At 37.1% G+C, this 20,015-nt stretch overlaps 1 protein-coding gene and 1 pseudogene across 4 annotated transcripts in view; both read right to left on the bottom strand.

The window, feature by feature from the left end:
- LOC148821204 (protocadherin alpha-C2-like) overlaps nt 1–20,015 on the bottom strand; it is a 143,259-nt gene that overhangs the window by 107,640 nt on the left and 15,604 nt on the right. The gene's annotated exons all lie outside the window — the stretch shown is intronic.
- LOC148821205 (protocadherin alpha-8 pseudogene) lies at nt 14,044–19,612 on the bottom strand (annotated as a pseudogene). The gene has a single exon (XR_016094130.1). The product of XR_016094130.1 is annotated as a protocadherin alpha-8 pseudogene (transcript).

The following is a 20,015-nucleotide window of genomic DNA, read 5'->3' as shown; positions in this document are numbered from 1 at the left end:
TTCTGCAAAGGCCTCAGCAATCGACTTGTAAATCCGTTAGAAAGGACGACAACAGACAATAGAATAGACATCACCTTTGCTCCTTAACTTGTCCAGTGTATAACCAGCATAGCTCCAAAAAATCCACTGCCTTTCCAAAAACCTTCAATGTCGCCAAAAGGACATTCACCTATAAAACCGTGTTGATGTAAAATAAATTCACACTGCATCCCAGCTTTTCGTGTACAGATCACTCCGCTCACAGACTGAAATATTTTCTAGCACATAACAACGAGTCTCATTCTGAGAAAAGGAGGGGCAATACCGATTTAATCTTGTTCCATCTAGTGGGCCAAGAGCGACACATGGTGGACAAACCTAAAAAAGTATTCTAAAAAACAAGAGGAAACCTACCCAAGCCAGGGCTCTCTAATTATCAAATAAGAACGTCTCCCATACATCGCATTTCCACAAAGAACAAGTGAAAAGAATAGCACATTATAATACCTTATCTTTGTTGTGTTCTATTCCTATATTATATTTCTATTCATGCAAGGGAAAGGTGATAAGTATGTTTCTAAAGTATGCTAAGTAATCAATTAAGACAGCAGTGCTGTCAATAAATAAAAAAAAATAATGCAAATAATTTCAATAATCAATTAATTAATTGGAGCAGTTTAACACATTCACCCAGCTCTTCTGTTGGGTGCTGAAAATTCTGCCACCCCAGCCCTTCAGGACCAAGACTGGGGAATCCAAATCTAACATCCAGAAAAGTTAATTTCCTTAGAAGGATAGAGGTTTACTTTTTAAATTAAATACAGCAATGCAGCAGTGCAATGAGAACATTTTTAAGACTACAGCAGCACAGTAAGCATGTCTTTTGCATTTATTTCTTCCATGACACTAATTTATTTAATTTATTCAAAGTCTGGACTTAAAATTCATATATGTCAACAAACACCAGATAAACTAATTCCTGTAGCATAATATTTACATAATACTAATAGCAAGGACATGGCAACTGTTTGTTGTCCATGATAGTTTTTGTGACACCAAATTTGAAGGAAAAACTAGATTCAGGTTACAATCTGACAGCAATACCAAAAATGGACATAATAGGAATACTGCTACATGATAGGAATGCTGCTACATGATAAGAATACTGCTAGATTATTTTGACAGTGTTTATGAGGATCAGTTTCTTTACATGAAGTACACTCCCTCAACCCCACACGTCCCACAGAAAAGATGTCTGTAACCTGTGTCATTTTACTCGATGGCCTGTATAAAAGACACAAGCCTGTCACAAGGGTGACTGTATGGGCCTTTAAAGGCTGGGAACACACAAAGGTAAGGAAAACAGGTTCAACAACCCAAAACGTATCACAAACTAGAAGCTGTGTATTTCTTGTGATACTACTCACATGACAGTTCTGTTAAGACTCCTTCTATTTCTCACATTTCTTCATTTAGAAATAAAGCTTTTCACAAAAGGTTCTATATTCAAAATACTTAGACACTTAAATACTGATAAGAGGAAGTGGGATTTAAAAGCCTATGTGTCTAAATACACTGTCCATAATATTATGTACTAGGACTCATGTACTATACCTGTGTGACCATTAGTCCTACAGGCTTTTTATACATAACCAGTGTTTGTTTAAAACATATGCCCCACTCACACTGTATCCAAGAAAAAATACTTTGTAATTTCTCAAAACAACAAAATCAATAAATATACAAAATCAGACTCAGCCTGCAACAGAGTCATTAGACCAAAATAAATCAATAAAGTAAGCATTACTGTAGATTGTACAATGAAATTCTGTAATCACCAGATTCATCCAGAAAATTTTAAACGTGACTATATTTGGCTAAGACAAAAACTCTCTTCTAGAGCTGGGCTGATGGTTTTACCAATTGTTCACAATTTAATATTGCTGCAGCTAAAAGTATGGTTTTAGAAAATCAGTGGCTGTTCCCATTGATGCCATGTGGACAGGAGCAACCGGGTGCGGATACCTTTCTCAAGGCTGCACTAAAAAAAAAATCCTTTGTCTTATATAGAGCTTTTCTGGACACTCCACTCAAAGCACAATTAATGGGGACTCCCCTTCACCACCACCAATGTGCAGCACCACCTGGACGATGCAACAGCACCCAAAGCACACCAGAACGCACACCACACATCAGCTATCAGTGGGGAGGAGAGCAGAGTAATGAAGCCAGTTCATAGGTGGGGATTATTAGGAGGCCATAATTGATAAAGGCCAGAGGGAAATTTGGCCAGAACACCAGGGTAACACCTCTACTCTTTTTGAGAAATGCCCTGGGATTTTTAATGACCACAGAGAGTCAGGAGCTCGGTTTTATGTCTCATCCGAAGGACGGCGCCTTTTTACAGTATAGTGTCTCGTCACTATACTGGGGCATTAGGACCCACACAGACCACAGGGTGAGCGCTGCTTACTAGTCCCCCTAACACCTCTTCCAGGCTCACACCTGCTGAGCTTCAATGGGCTGCCAATTGTGAGTTGCAGGGTGACATAGCAGCTGGCTACAAATAGTACAATAGAAGTATCCACAGAACAGACTCAAACTATTAGACTTTCAGTGAGAAATCATGAGTCCTGACCCCTCCTCCCCAGCACTAGAAAGGACAGACCTAAAATTGTATGCCATTCCATACAGGTGTGATTTTCATCTTTGCTTTTGTCACATGCATCACAAGTACTGTATACTAAAAATGTAAGGAAACTGCAGAAGGGTGGCATTCTGTGCTAAATAGTAAAAGCATAGAAGTTTTGCATTATTCTTAGCAAAACATACTTTAACTTTACTGATTCTGAGCCACTATGATATAACAGAGATAGAGATAGAGCCTATGAATCATGTAACCTGTTATATACAGTATGCTGAAAACCTGTGTGATATTCAGGATCTGAATTTTCAAATTTAGTCTCTCAAGACTGATTAGTTGTATTTGTGTTTAGTCACAGTATGTGCTTCAATGTAGTCAAAATGATGAAAAAAAAGCATTTCCATCAAATTCTGTTTACCCTCTGAGACAGAGATAGCAGGCTCAGTTTCTTTCTTGGCATCAATGCTTCCAGTTCTACAAATGTTGCCATACAAAGATAAATTCTGGCTTCAGTTCTTACAAACTGCAGTCATTTAAATATGCATGTAAACTGCAAGATTGCAGACCATGTATAAATTGCACAAAATGCCATTGTACCTGTAACTGTAATTTAAGATAAAATAAATCAAATTAGATACCTCCCACAATGCAGTTTTATTTCCACACTAAAACAAAGTATTTGTTATTGTATGGGTTTTAAGCATTAACTTTAAATTGTTTTTTGAATATGAGAACATAAGAAAAGTTATAAATGTAAGGAGAGCATTAATTAAAATCTAACCAATTTCATTAAAACTGTTTTTTGTGGTTAGAGGACAGTCAGTTGGTGTACACAAGTTAAGCAATCAGAGCTTTATAAAAGTGTACCCAGTACGAAGAGTTATTGACTGGATTTTCACCTTCCCCAGCTCCTGCTAAATGAGTCCTCACAAGTCTGTTTTTGCAGAGACCTGATTTTGTCGAGACACCCACTTAGCACAGCAGAATATTCATAGAAATGTAAATTGGTAAAAATGTGTTTTGAAACTGCAATGGTGAGAATTACAAATCACATAAAAGAAAAAAAAACAAGAAAGAAAATTGCTGAAGATATAAATGACCTGGAAGCTGAATAGTGCTTGCCTTCAAACATTGCTTTTACTGTATTTGTCTGTATGGTGGTGACAAGAAAATAACATTTATTTCTTGCTTGCATACTATTCAATCCATTCTTGTATTCTCCTATTAGCAAGCCATGTCTATCCCTTGACTGCAAAGATGTACTATAGATACTTTGTTTTCACAATAAATTCTTTTCAAGGATAGATATGACAAAGATCATTTTTTTCCATTGCTAATAAAGTAAACAGCACAGACACAACTGTATATCAGTTTAATATACTCATAAACATTACAGTCTTGCTCCCCTGAAACATCTACCCATGTTTCAACTAAAAAAAATCTTCAAGAACAGTCTTTATCCAATCCATCTCCAATTCTAAGTTCTACAATACTAATCATGTTTATTATAAAGAAAACAACTATACTGTATCCCACAAACAGCTATAGAATAACTTGCTATATATTGTACAAGACGTTCAGAGCTTGGTGCCTCTATAAGTAGTTCCTGTATCTTAATTTCCCTCAAAACACAAGGACACTAAATTTAAAGAGGTAGCTCACTATATGCATTGTTGTATTTCCTCTCCACATGCCTTTTATTTAAATATATTGCATGTTTTTCTAACAATTTACTGTATGTTTATCACATCTCTCAATGAAATTGCCACCTACTGTACATTTTTTCTGTCAGTATATGTCAGCAGTGCATTTAGCTTATAGTACAAAAGTGCAATCACTATCAACAAGCATGCCCCCTCATTGTCCAAGGCATTGGGCCTTAAGTCTTAGGTCTTTGCATTTTCCAAAAGTTAAAAAAGCAAAAATGCATCTGCTAATCTTGCAGTCAAAATACATTCTGTGAAGCTGTTGAGGAGCTGCAGATTTTTCTATACACACCAGCCAACCCTTCTGTGTACCTACATTCACAACCATATGAACCAATAGATACTAATCAGATTGAGTAAAGAGTGAGTCAGTGGGTTAGGCATAATGTGATGAATCTGAAACCCTGGAGCAATTTTGCTGGATAGAGAATATAGGCCAAGAGTATTGTAGTGTTGTAAGTCATTTGTTCAGCAGATTTATATTCAGGCATTTTGCTGCAGTAAGACAATAAGTAACTGCTGGGCTTTTTATCTGATCAAAAGCATTAATTCATACGAGGAAAAGACTGACCAGTCATGCTTCACATAATCTCAAACGACAACATAAGTAAAGAAAGAAAGGAAAAAAATATCTACAAGCTAAACACAGTTATTTTGAAATTAAAATTTCTTAGTGAGGTTTGTATTGGCTTCCCTCAAATGTATACATATGGAGAGATAACATTCAGAGATTAAACTATGCATACACCTGTATTAAATGCACAAAGAATCACAAACAAAAATCAGGATCACTATGTTCAGTATCAGAACAGCAAGAAAATGTAGAAACACAGTAATACAATGGGTTTTTATATATAATAAATGTACCATAAAAAATTAGTCATGGGACTGTAATTCACACAGTTACAGCTGATGCATGATGTGTGGGCAACATCTGACACAAATAGATAACTATATAATTATCATACTAAAAGAGGTAAATAATCACAAAATTCATTGCTGTGTCAGGAGCAGCAAAATAAAGCTCAAGTGGTAAGATTAAAGACTACAAAAACATTACAAACAGAAATGACTACAAAAACATTACAAACAGAAATGAGAATTATTCAAAAATGACATAAAGGTTAGGTATTCTTAGAAGCAAAGTACAGCTAGATAGATAAATGATAAGTTTAAGCAATCAGGAATTAACAGAATGCTGACTTTCAACTGTGAAAACTTCCATTGAACAAAAGACTTCTGTTCAACTTATTAATATAGAGATGACTAGTGAACAATACAGTCTGACCATAACAAGGCTCCAGTGAATGGAGACCAAGGTGATGCTCGTCTGAGAGACAGCCTAAAGCAGTTTTTTTTTCCCAAAGCAAAGTTTTCCAAAATACCTACAGTAGGATGTATACCACACAGAGAAAACTAAAGGATTGCGTGTTAGCTCTATCCTGAATAATCTTTGGAAACATAAAAAAATGCTTCTTCTAACCATATAAATGCTTAATTTGTTTAATTGCATAGAAGATTTGAAGAGTAATGAGCAATCAGTAGCAGCCACAAAATAATACCCTTCATGGCAATTTAATTGAGTGGGTGAAACACCCATTCTCAACTTTACCCACCAATTTTTTTCATGCTAAAAAACAAGAAATTTAAAGCATGATTTCCTAGGCCTAGGCCTGAAGACTCACGTACCTTCTGGTTCACGTTTGAGCTGAGCATTCAGTTACATAACTGAAGCTCTTAATGAAAAGCTACTGTAATTGAATTAATTTGAAATTCATTAACTGCTTTCAGTTGCTGAACATGCCGGAAGTTTTCGTTTAACTGTTGTGTTTCATAAGTAACTCAATATCGTCAGACTTTGAATTTTGTACAATACTTTCCAAGGAAGCAGCTTTGTACCTGAAAGAGGGATTCATTCAGTGAATTATCGAGAATGGCTGGAACAAAAACCAGCAGGTGTGTGTGACCCGGGGGAATGACTTAAATACTAGATGCACTGGAAGTATGAAACTGACAGCAAGTTTTAAATGTTTTAAAAGTTTCAGGCTCAAGTTCGGATCTGAACTGCCACTTGTACTATTCATGCTACTACTGTCTTTTCAGTACCAACTCTGTCTCAAAAAGCCTTGAGCCAAAATTTTATCATGGTACAATGACATTATCACCAATTGTATCATGTAAGTGACATAGCTTTGGAAATACAGCAATATTCAAGTACTATCAACCTGATAATTTAAAAAACAATGTGCAGTCAAACTACAGTTTATTGCTTTTCTATTAAAAAAAGACATTTTGGGATGTCATTGTACTTACTGTACAAGTTAATTATTTTTCTAATTTGATCTCTTCGAGATAACAAAAAATCAAAACTGCTAGGGAGAAAGCAGAAAGACATTAGGCTGATTTAATACAAGTTTACAAATTAGTGTGTAAAGCTGCACACCTAATAAGATTTTGCACATTGTAAATAAAGTGTTCACTTTTCTATATATTTCGTGAATATTGCATTTCACTACCACCCCTTCTCTTTAGCTTACACGCTTTTCAACACATAAATAATAGTAATGTATAATCATAAAATATAATGATGGATGATCTTTTTTGAGGGAAGCAGGGAGAGTCCAATGTTATGAAAGGAAGATTATCATATCTTTAAAAATGATATAGATGACAGAAAATATAAAACAAACATACTGGAAGCACACACATATACATTTGCTTGCAAAATGGCGTTTATTTAAAAAGTGTTATCTGGTGTTGCACAGCATACAAGAAGTCATAGTACAGTTCAGTAAAGATTTGAAATTAGTTTTACTTTGTTATGAAAATGGCCCTTTTCCAGAAAATACCCAAGAAGACACTCATAAGGTGTATAACCACAGAGCTCTGAATCCCAGAGGTTTTTCAGGATGTTTTAAAGTCTGAGTACAAGTCCGGTCACTCTCTGTTATTACCACAAATGGGTGTTTAAAAGTGATCATTGCATATGCATTCAGACCACAGAATACAAACTATTTTCACATATGGCACAATGCCTATTTCTGAAAAGGTTATCCTTTCCTTTTAGTTATTCATGAAATGTCACATACAACGGGTGTCTGTAATTAAAAATGCACTCAGGCTAGGTCAGTAATGAACCCAGGTCAGGTCAGGTTCTAAAGTGTAATACTTAAGACATTCCTGAAACTGATAGCACAATTTTAAGATGAAGAATTATATAACCTGGTGACTATTTCTTTTTCGTTGACACACAAACATAACTAAGAATTTACCAAGGAGATGTCATGCAGATAAAAAGAGACAGCAAAGAAGAATTTTGTTTCAACATAACTTGAAACTTTATAGACATATTCAGATACAGAGCTTTAAAATAAATCTACAACTAACTACTACAACAAATTGCATTATCAGGAAAATTTTATCAGGATTTATCAGCATTATCAGGATTTTCCTTGTAGGAGGAGTAAGAGTACATACTGACGTTGTACTCTGTACAGACATGACATAGGTAAATTCACTATGTTGATTAAAATATGTCATCAACAGCACTGATCAACTACTGTGAAAGTCACATGCTAATAGTATGTGTGGCCACCACAGGAAGCAAATCAAGCTGACACATACTTTGTACCAGGCTGTGTGGCGTTATGTGGGATTGTGTCCCATTCGTATTGTAGAGCTTAGATATGAAAGTGCCAGTTAACTGGTCTCTGAGGCTTAGAAGCAATACATCATCCTACCTCAATTCACAGATAGTCAGTGAGGCATAAGTCTGGCAAGTAGGACATCCTCAGCATAGCTGTTAGATTTGCATAGTGCAAGAAAGTTGGAGTTACATGAGAAACTATATCATTATACAGTAGTCTTGCTGGAATGTTTTCATATAGAGATTAGCCAGCAGGAGGAGCAGCCAGTGAGATCCTAGATCTTAATCAATGTGGAATTATGAAGTCAGGCTACTAGAATCAGCCACTATAAGTTCTGTAGCAAGCTGTGTAGCAAGGAGACACCCCAGTCTAGCCCTTCACATAGACCTGTCCCCTGACCAATCTGTTATAAACAATGATAAGCATGATTCTGTACAGTATATCAGCACCATAATCATCGACTTCCAATGGTGTATTCTCAACAAAACCGCCATCCTTCACTTAAAGGACTTGGCTTTAAAGCTGGAGAGTCCACTAAGAGATAATTTAGTACAAGCTCCAACATATCAATTACAGTAAGGAAAAAGGAACTAACATTTCCTGCTTCTGTAGTTGTTTTTCTTCCATGACTTTTGCAAGACTTTACTTTTACGTTCCTTGACAGGTTTCACATGTTACTATCATCTCAGTGTCTGTGCCCAATCACCTCTAACACTAACGAGGTGATTTAATGCTTACACCTGGGTGTCTTTAACTGTTGTATATCATGAAGGAGCAGCTAATTAAATGATGCCAAACACATTTAGTCTATAACCAAAATCCAAATATACACTATTTCTTAAAAATAAAGTGAGAATAACTGAGAAATGTATTTTGATGCTAAATGACCTTTGGTTTAAGGCCTTAAAAGACTGAGGCAAACGTTTCAATCTGAGATATTAAAGGCTGTCAGGAAATCTTAACAGCTTGAAACAATGCACACAGCTTTCAAGTGCTAATTAAAAATTGAAACTATGTCAGAATTAATTTTTCAAACAGTGCAGAAAGAGCTTTTAGAACAGCTGAAACATATGATAACACGATGAAAATCCCTTGCCATATCATTAGAACTAACTTAGATTCCAGCATCTTTGGCTCATTATTATACATTTATAAATCCCAAGATATTCCACAGCAGTCCAGTAGGTCTTATTTTTGGGCATAGCACATATCTTTAAAAATATTTTTAAATAAAGGGGAAACAATATTACGAACTAAAATAACTACTAATAAATGCTGAATGTCAATGTGGGTTTCAAAGGTGTACAGTAAATGAACTGTAATCCTACAGCTTGCTTTTTCAGCTCATATGTTTTCTAATTTAATTTGTGTTACAGTCACGTTAGTATTCAGAATGAAATGTATTTTGCATAAGGAAAATCTGAAATGATCACTATCTTTTTTATTAGTGGTAGTTAATCTAAGTAGATGAGCGTCTCACCACTGCAGGGCCTCAGAGACTGATTTTCAAATATCAAAGACTGACCTGATAATACAAAAGGACACAAAAGGAATCCACAAAAGAGAGAAAAGGATAAGAACCTTGTGCTTCTGGTCAAGGTCTGATTTAAATATACGTGATGCAAATCACAATTTTCTGATGCAACAGTAATGAATAGAAACACTTATTCATCATGCAAGAAAGATCCTGTATCATTCTGAGAGATATACAATAAGTTAATCTATACCTACTGTATGGTGCTGCTAAAACAAATTATAAATTACTTCTGTTTTATAAAAAACATATCACATACATCCTTTCTATGAATTAAGATATTAACTTATAAAGGGGTAATTTTTCAATAGATAATCTAATGGAAAAAAATGTATATTTCTTTACATGTTCTATACTGTATACCAAAGGTTGTCATGCCTTTTTGGTGACTTGCTTCTTGTTTCTTAGTGAAATAACACCACAGAAAACACCAAGTATTACTTGTACTAGAAAAATAGTTATGATATATATATATACTTGCTATAAACCTCTGTTATATATATTCTGAATGTGCAGTGCAGTTCTTTCTATATTGATTTCTGATAAGTATATTGGTGTGGTAATCATTAAAAAAATGCTGAGCTCCTGAAAACCTCAGTGATCACTGGGATGTTTTTAACATGAGATGTACTGTAAATTATAAAAACACAAAGATTCAAATGGCTATTTTTGATGAATGCCTTATTACCAGTATCACCCTCACATACAGTACTTTCCAATACTGTTTCCTCTCATTCACTGGGGCAACGTTTGTTCTGAAGGTAGTTTTGCTGTATTAGCAAATCTTCAGTAAAATGACTCAGCAACAGAGAATCAAATTAAACACATAACAGTCTTAACACATAATGGAAAAACACTGCAAAACCCAATATGGCAGCCTATCTTTCAGCCTAATGAAGCTAAAGAACACCTTCAAACTCCTAGGCCTTCAGACAACCCACAGAGAAGAAACTCTTAAAAAGTTTGAAATTTTTTGTCAAACTTTACCAAAAGATATCTAGTTAGGTTTCTAACATAGATTACCAAACTATACCAACACATGTGAACAGATCCAGACCACCTTTAAGGAATGTAACAACTCAGTATTTAGTGTCTTAACTTTTAACTTTAAAGGCCTACTAACTATGTGGACTTCATGTTTAAACCTTTTCAGCCACATTATATTACAAGTCTTTGCATGAATTATTTTCCCTAATTTATAATATTAAATCCATTAAACCAGCACATAATAGAGTGCACAATAAAAAGCAAAATGAATTAGAATGATGCAAAGACTTAATAGGCAATATGAATTTAATGAATTACAAGTTACTGGAAACCATATATCATGGGTGATCAATATCCTAAGTGTTACAGATTTACTGTGCTAAGAATAAGAATGATCTTAAGTAAGGGCTTTCAATCTTCTGCAATGTCATTTTTCTGACAGTCTCAATTGAGGAGCTCTGCGAGAGGTGGGGGGGTGGGGGAGGGGAAAGCCCATTAACATGACATCATTCGGCTGTGTAGCAAGGATGGGGGATGGAGAGAGAGTCAAAATGCTCACATCATGCACAGCATCACTTCCTCCACTTTTACTTATGAAAGAAGACGTGTTCATCCAGTGAAAACCCCTTAAGGCCTAGTACCGTAATGTGAATAGCTTAATAAGAGCACTGTGCTTCCAAAAGCTGCTGTAGCTCGAATTTGCCAGCCACTGTTTAGTTTGGTTACACAAACTATTATTGTGCTCCAATAAAACATTTTATTTTTTCTCCCTTTCACACACAATTCACACAATTTGTAGGTACATTCCATACAGGCTGACTCAAAATAAAACCTATAATCCAAAGAGTTTGGTCTCTGTCTACTAAATAACATTTTCGGGAAGCAAAGAGATTTTGTAAAGATAAAACAAAAACATGAAAATATTTTGTTTCTCAACGACTTACACAAATGTATTATGAGGTTTAAATTAAAGGACGTGCCTTGGTATTAGCTAATAGGATCATCACAGATTACTAGACAGCAAGTGACTTAGGAAAATGTGGTTATCAAAACAGAGTGCATTAGCCTTTCAGTCACTCCTGCAGTGCAAACGATTCCCATATTGTATTAATACGTGAATAACATGGTATTAATAATCCTAAGAGTCATTAAATCATAATATTCATCTAATATCAGTATAACTACTGAATATCTGTATGTATAGTTACAGCTTTAGGTAACTGAGAAGTGTATCTTTGATTTAAGATAAAGTTTGTGACACTTGGAAGAGTAAACACTTCTAGCTTCAAAGTAGAGAGGGTGTTTGCTGAGGTCTGGGGGGTCCCTTCAGCAAAAACAATTGTAAAATTTACCTTGGTATACCTAGGTAAGTTGTGGATGAATGATTGTCAATGAGGAGTACAGAAACACACAATGTAAGATCAAGAAAGGAGGAGAGACAAGAGTCTGGAGGAGTTGGAACAGGAAGCTTGCAGAGGTCAGGTGAGAGCCCCTATTCAATGATCATCCAAACAAAACCTGACTGGAGCTAAGTATTTGAACCTTGTTAGAGTTTACTTTTCTGTGTTTTAGGGAACTTGGGTCTCTAGGGTAAAAGATACCGTGGTGAGATGCTGTGGTAACGTCTTTCCTGCTTATGATTCATTCATTTTGTAGTATCCGGGGTGCAGGTAGAGAGATTTAACTGCAGGTTATGTTGCATTTATTTAGAAGGCAGTTTATCTGTTATATGGTCTCTGTAGGCATTAAGAGTTTCATACAGTACTTAGTAGAAGTCTGTGTTTTTCTGGGTGATTAGAATGTTAGGCCTCTGAAATGCCTTGTTTGTAAATACAGTACATAGAGTAATTTGTGTGTTGTATGTTTTGTTGTGTGTAGTGTAGTTTGTGTCCTGTCATTGTAATAAACATTTATGTAACCAAGTGTGCCTGGATTATTACTCTTCTCACCAAAGCTGTGCCAGAGAACAAATTAATTCACAGGCCTCTAATTGTGCCAGCCGCTCAGGTATATTATAGAGAAATCACTTACAAGTCGGGGGTTAGGAATAATTACTTTACTTATTGACTAAACCGCTCAGTCAAATCCTAATTTTCACCATTTTCGTAATATACTTCATATACTGAAAATGCAGTATATGAATATCAGTATAAGTACTTAATTCTCACACGACATTTTGCAATATCCTGTACTTATTCAATTCCACTAGCACTCACACAGACCTTGCATACACAGCATCAAAGACTGAATCTTAAACAGCTCCAAAATAGCAACCGAAGTGAAGATGAAAAATGATCAAATTAGCTTTCACTAGATGAAAGAGTTAGTCTTCTGTAAATAATCTGTGCAGTTCAAAACATACTGCTGAACTGTCTTTTGACCAGTGAGCATTATACAAGCTGGACAAGGCAAAGCTGACCGACTATACTGCCTTTTAATAATTTGGAGTATTCAGTAAAGAGCAACTGATTATTCGGAATATGGTAGCGTCCCGCTCCCAGAACCAGGATGCCTGGGAGCCCGAGCACCCGAGCTTGACTATTCAAATATGCAGACTCATTCCCCCCCTACTCTACAAAATAGCGTCGTGTGTGTGTGTGTGTGTGTGTGTGTGTGTGGGGGGGGGTGCTTTATTGGCATGACCAATGAGTAACATCAGTGTTGCCAAAGCAAACCAAATACAATTAACATAAACAAATCTACATACATTTGCAATACAGACACATCAAGCTCACTGCTCCTCAGGCTGTGTCAGGAGGTCACATAAATTTGATAAATTTGGTAAATTTGGGGAAGAATGTGTCACTAATCCCAGAATATTTGTCACAGTGCAGTAGGTACAGTTTGTTTCTCTCTCTGGCTCCTAACCCCTATGCCTTGGCGGTCGCCGCCGTGACTCTCTCTCTCCCTTCCTCGCCTCCTGCCTGCCTCCCCTGTCTGAGTGACTAGCACGCCCGCGTAGCTGACAAGGGCAAAGAACCTAGAGATGCTGCAGAGCCAGTCTCTTGCCTCCCTTGAGGTCCCAGTCAAGGCAGCAGGTAGCCTGGCCCTGTTTATTACCCGAGAGAACTATTACCTCAGAGATCTGTGGAGAGGAGGGAGGGAGGAAGCAGAAAATCTGTGGGAAATAGAGGGCATAGGACAGTATCTCAAGAAGCTCTGAAAATCGTGTTTAAGTAAAGAATGGGATTTGCACCGGAACAAGATAAATTGTTGCTACGTAATTGTTACCGTGTCAAAATAAATGAGATGTGATCATATGTACTGTTTTAAGTATGTGTATTAATGTAAAGCTTTCTATTTTGTGATTCCCTGTATTTATTTGTGAAAAGAAAATAAAGTTCTTAAAAATCGAAATCGCCGCTTGTGCAAAGGGAAACTAGGGGGATCGCTTCAATATTTTATAAGCTTTGAAAGCAGTGTATTCAAATCATTACAGCAGTTTCACGATCTTTAAAAAAATCGATCAAGGAAATTGATCAATGAAAAAAAAAGAGCAACGGGGCATTAAAACATGCTTTAAATTAAAAAGTATCTTCCTTTTTTTTTTCAGAGCACGCGTCCAGGCAGCGAGTGGCTTGTTCCTCTCTCAAACATATACATAATTTATCTCAGCTCAAAAGCAACTCCAGCGAAAACCGTGCCGCACGTAAACCCACACACGACAGCCAAGCTGAATCACCACCAGCGCCGCAGGCATCCACCGACACTGCCGCCCGAGCTGAGGAGATCAAAGCCCTCACTTGTCTTCCAGGGACTGTCGATAAATTTACCGCTATCACTGCTATTCTTATATGATATTAACCAGGAAAAAAAATACCCTCCAATAAATAAGTCTTACAGCTTTAGGATATCACTGAACTTAAAATAGAAATCTAATTATAATACCTGAATATTAAATTACGCTTATTCTGCAGAGGTTAGAGTGGGGAGCTGCATCTGCGTACGAGCTGAATAGGAGGGTTAGACAGAAACTCATTTCAGCTCTGATGTATTTTCTCACCCTCCTCACTCGTAATGTTGTGTTATTTTCTTCTTTAACCTCTACTTAATTATTATTATTAATATTATTATTAGTATTATTAGTATTATTGCTGCTGCTGCTGCTCAACTCAGTTACTGCTGTTGATGAAAACACACTTCGAAATTTATTGAAATCGCTTATGATGGGGTTATGACAACGAATAACGGGCTAATTGTGACAGTGAATGAAATACCGTAAGCCAAACCAGCAGTACAACACAACACAAATACAACAGCTTCGCATTTACAAGATGAATACGCATGATTGTGAAATAGAAAAAAAAAGAAAAGGGTCTTAGTCCTGACCTGGGCAAACAATGCGAAACCACAGTCGTTAAACCAAGCAAATCAAGTTCTATCGTTTCCAAATTATTAAAAGTACCTGTACGCAAATCGTACATTGTTATATGTGTGTGACTTAGCATCAGTGGTGATTCTACAAGAAAGATGTAAATAAAGAAAACATGGACATACCTGACTGAAAGAGGCCCAAACACTTTTGTCCTCGTTGCTCACCTTTTTACCACAATAAACAGCCTTTCTAAAGAGTTTTGTGTATTACTTAAATTTTAATAATCTGTCATTATTTCAGCAATGGTTTTCCGTGCACTTGCATATTTATTACAATCTGTTGTCAGGTCTTTGTTTTTGCAGCTGGGAGCCTCTGACTGCAATGGATGTTGGGAAATGTAGTTTACAGCGACAAAGCAGCACAGCCACGTACAGTACACAACGATTGCTAAAAAAGGAACACCTAAAACACCGATGTAGTGATAAAAGGGCAAATAAGGGACTTCTCAAGCCTGCGACATACAAAAAGACTTCTAAATGTGTGTTTCTATCATTTGTAAAAATGTTTTTCGGTAGTTTGTGAGTAAATGGAAGATTTAAATAAAATCTTTTACTACTTTGTTGAAACACTTACCACTTCCGAAGTATTCCCTTTAGGTTCGGAAATGACCAGAGTGTTTCTATTGCTTCCCACGCCAATTGTCGAACCTATGCTCGTTCTGGGTCCCACTAACATGTAGCGCTTCTCTCCGGCTCTGTACTGGATACTGTGGCAAAGGGTTCCATTCCCGCTGACTTCCGAGTATTTACTATCCCGGAGCGACCTGTTGGTCAGATTATTCCTCAGTCTGCAGCACTGCAAGGTGACAAGTGTGATCACACTGATCACAAATAAAAATGAAACTGACCCCAAAGATATAATTAAATAAAATGTCGAGTTGTTTTCTTCCTGCCCGGCAGCCTTGAGTTTAAAGTCCGAAACTGCAAAGGATTCTGACTTCTCAATTGTAACAATAAGCACGGTTGCTGTTGTAGAAAGCGAATAGTTCCCATTGTCTTTTACTTGGACGATCAGTTTATGTTCGGTGCCATCCGCTTCAGTGAGGGGACGAAGTGTCCGGATTTCTCCTGTGTAGCGCTGTAAACTAAAGAGACTGGGGTCAGTAACCTGGAGCAGTGAAAACGATAGCCAGGCGTTGTATCCTATATCGGCATCATAGGCTCGGACTTTAGTTACCAAATGCCCCGCATTCACACTCCGGTGAATTTCCACGACAGTTTCTGCAGATCCGTTAGCACTCAAAGGAAATAAAACCACTGGAGCATTGTCGTTCTGATCCAGAATAAAGACGTTTACTGTGACGTTGCTGCTGAGTGACGGCACTCCCGAGTCTCTCGCTGTGACTATAAATTTAAAGTTTTTGAGCTCCTCGAAGTCAAAGCTTTTCAGCGCATAAACGTTTCCATTTTCAGAATTCACATTTAAATAGGGTATCATGGAGTTATCGTCCTTGTCCCCTTTCCATATTTCATAAGAAATATGAGCATTTTCGTTCAGGTCCTCATCCGAAGCACTCACTGACAGAATGGACTGTCCTGGGACGTTGTTTTCGGACAAGTAGAACGTGTACGGACTTTGAGAAAACTCTGGGCATTTATCGTTAACATCTGATATATCTACTGTTATAGTCTTAACGGACGACAGTGAAGGCTGACCATTATCCTTGGCTATAATGGTAATACTGTACTGAGAAACTACCTCTCGATCCAACACTGCTTTGGTTACTAAAGAATACATATTGTCCTGAAATGAAGATTTCAGTTCAAACGGAATGTTTTCAGACAATACGCAGAACACTTGGCCATTAACGCCTGAATCTCTATCATTCACGCTGATGAGAGCTATCATAGTCCCAGGACGCGAATCCTCGGAAACTGTACTTGAAAAAGAGGTCACTTCTATCTCTGGAACGTTGTCGTTCATATCCTGTATCTTTACTATAACGCTGCTGTCAATGGTTAATGGCGCATGTCCGTTATCTGAAGCCTGTATATCTATCTCATAGCTCTCCTGTTCTTCAAAATCTATTAAACCTTTAACTTTGATTTCTCCCGTCTTGGAGTCTAAATCAAAAACTTCGTATACTTTACTGTTAATATTACTCCCAAATGAATATACAACATTTCCGTTTTGGCCATCGTCTAAATCTGTTGCATTTAGCTGTATGACTTTTGTACCTATTGAGACATTTTCCTGCAACGTTACCGAGTAAATATCTTGATCAAAAACAGGTGTGTTGTCATTAATGTCAAGTACATCTATAATGATAGTCTGAGTCCCAGATCTTTGTGGATTTCCCCCATCAAGGGCAATTAGTAATAGTTTGTGCTCGGTGTTGGTTTCTCTGTCTAGGGGCTTGTGGAGTATTAAAAAGGGGATCTTTTTGTCGTCCCCACGGTCTTTGACTTCCAATTGGAAATGCTCGTTTTTCCCGAGTTTATAAACCTGCACTGAATTAACGCCAGCATCTGGGTCACGCGCAGCTTGCAGCTGGAATCTCGCTCCAGGCAAAGCAGACTCGGCTATTTCTAAGCGCTTCTCTTTTTCTAGAAATTCTGGAGAATTGTCATTTACATCCAGCACTTCTACTGCAACATAATGGATTTCTAGAGGGTTTTCCAGAACCGTTTTTAAGTTGATTAAACAGACGCTATTCCTCTCACACATCTCCTCTCTGTCTATGTTTTTACTTACATACAGGGCGCCATCGTTTTGATTTACCTGAAATGGGGGATCTTTAGATCCAGAAACAATTCGAAACCTCCGGTCTGTTAATGTTCTACTGTCAAGCCCCAGATCCTTTGCAATATTTCCAACCACAGCTCCATCTTTTACCTCCTCGGGAATAGAGTATCTTATCTGTGCTGAAGTATCTTGCCAAAAGCAAAACAGCAAAGCAAAATATAATACAATCCATTGGCACTCCAGTGCTTTTCTGTGTCCTTGTTCCATGACGACTAATCGCAGTCAGTCGACTGTTATTCCGTCAGAATGCTTAAAATAAATCATGGAATAATTTCACGTCATCTTGAAATAGAATTCCTAATGAACATCACACTTGGTACGTTCCTTAGGCCTGTAACAAAGAGTAAATACAACTCATCTCCAAGGCAGTAACCACCGAAAAGCCCTTAGAGGGGCAGGGCTTTAAATCTGAGAACTTCAGACCTTATTCTTGTATTACAGCGACACCATGCGTCTCCACTTAAATCTGCATTTAATGACGTAATTATCTCTTGATATTGCTTCTTTTCTTAATGTATAAAAAGTCGTCCACGAATAAAACACTTCACCTAAAACAATTATTTTTAGATCTATCCTTTCAGTCCAGTATTCCAGTACAAATCCTTATAAAATATAAAGAACCTTTGTAATGTTTTGGCAAATCTACCGAACTTATTATAACGATTTAGCTAATTGATTTTTTTTTATTCTCGATTACAAACCAAATATAGAAAACTCATACTTTACAAACTCCTCTCAGAGCGAGAGACCGCAATCATTAATACAGAAGGCTTATCTAAGGACCAAGAAAGGATAAATTACACGGTATTATTCGGGTTTGTTCGATATTGTATGACTCTGGTTCAAGAATGGATCGAAAAAGAAGGTCGTCAGTGTTTCAATATTGATTCATATTATTGCGTATTATTACTTTTAAAGAATCAAGTAAATAACGATCATGCATATTATGTGGGGGTATGGAACAACCTACCTAACCACCTTCCTGAGGGCTTCTTTCAAGACATGACTGGAGGAGATCCTGGAATCGATTTACCTCTTTGAAACGGGCTAGATGTGAAAAATTGTCCCCCGCTCATTTATGTATTTTCTTATGTCCTTTTCAAATCTGAATGTTTCATTTATAAAAGTAATGTCTTCACTCTTTTATGAGGCTGTGAATATGTAATAGTACAAATGTTGCGATGTATAACGGACAGTAGTATCTGATCAGGACCGAGCCGCTGCATTTCAGCACCATCTTGGTGGACAGCGACTGCAAGCCTAAAGTCGCTGAGAAACACTGTCAAGGCTATGGTGGAACCACAGCGGTTGCATATAGAAACTCTTTTTTTATAGATTTAACTAATCGATCATCACCATTAGAACAACAACATCTGGGCAAATAATAAAAACCGATAAGCCGAGACAGGGTGATTACGCTCTTTTAAACTACTTTTTTTGAAAACTCAGCACCTTATTGGCGAGCTCTAAAATTGCCTCAGAAGCATTGTGCTCTTTTGATGTCACTTACGAAACGCTATTCCCAAAGTAAGCCGTCGTAAAAATTCAACACAAATGCAATAATAATAATGATATAAACATGTGCGTTATGTCTACTGAATTTACTGCACTGACAAAAATAAAGTATAGTCACGACCTCTCTAGTCACAGTATTAATAGTAACTGATGTTAACATACAGTACATTGAATACAAAAAAAAAACTCAACTTTCAGTTAAACTTCAATACCACATTTTAAGGTAAAAAACATATTATAGGGAATTGTACCTCTTACACCCTTGCTGTATCCTGGTGACCTTCAGTAACTTAAGCAAAATTTAAGAAGTATCCTCTAAAAGCTTACTCCGAATGTGTATCTATGCAGTAATAAACCCAAATTACCCGAACTTACACCCTAGAGTCCTTGATAGAGCCAGCAGAACCAATGAGACTTGCAAACGGCTAGCAAAGCATCGATTAACACAAATCACCGTGTTCATCTCTTCCTGCGTTATTCCACATAACAGAAAGTAGGCCTTTGTATAATAGGCTGTTCGTTTCTCACATCACCCATAGTACAGAATACAATCGCATCATTTCCTATATGTATTTAATAAACTATGAGGAAATACAGTAAGTTTTAAATTGAGTGATCAATTAAAATGGGCCGGACGCTTACCTCTTCCGATGTTTTCTTTCGAGTGTCTGGGATGACCAGAGTGTTCCCATGGCTTCCCAAACCTATTGTAGAGCCTATACTCGTTCTGGGTCCCACTAACATGTAGCGCTTCTCTCCGGCTCTGTACTGGATACTGTGGCAAAGGGTTCCGTTCCCGCTAACGTCTGCGTAAATCTTATCTTGTGAATACCTAGAAGAGTAGTCCCTCCCTCTGGAGCACTGGATTACAACCAAGAGGATG

Source organism: Atractosteus spatula, chromosome 14 (assembly GCF_055471065.1).
Source record: "Atractosteus spatula isolate fAtrSpa1 chromosome 14, fAtrSpa1.hap1, whole genome shotgun sequence".
NCBI classification, from domain to species: Eukaryota; Metazoa; Chordata; class Actinopteri; order Semionotiformes; family Lepisosteidae; genus Atractosteus; species Atractosteus spatula.
The sequence above is the reverse complement of the archived record's forward strand: the minus strand, read 5'-3'. Positions and strand labels throughout refer to the sequence as shown.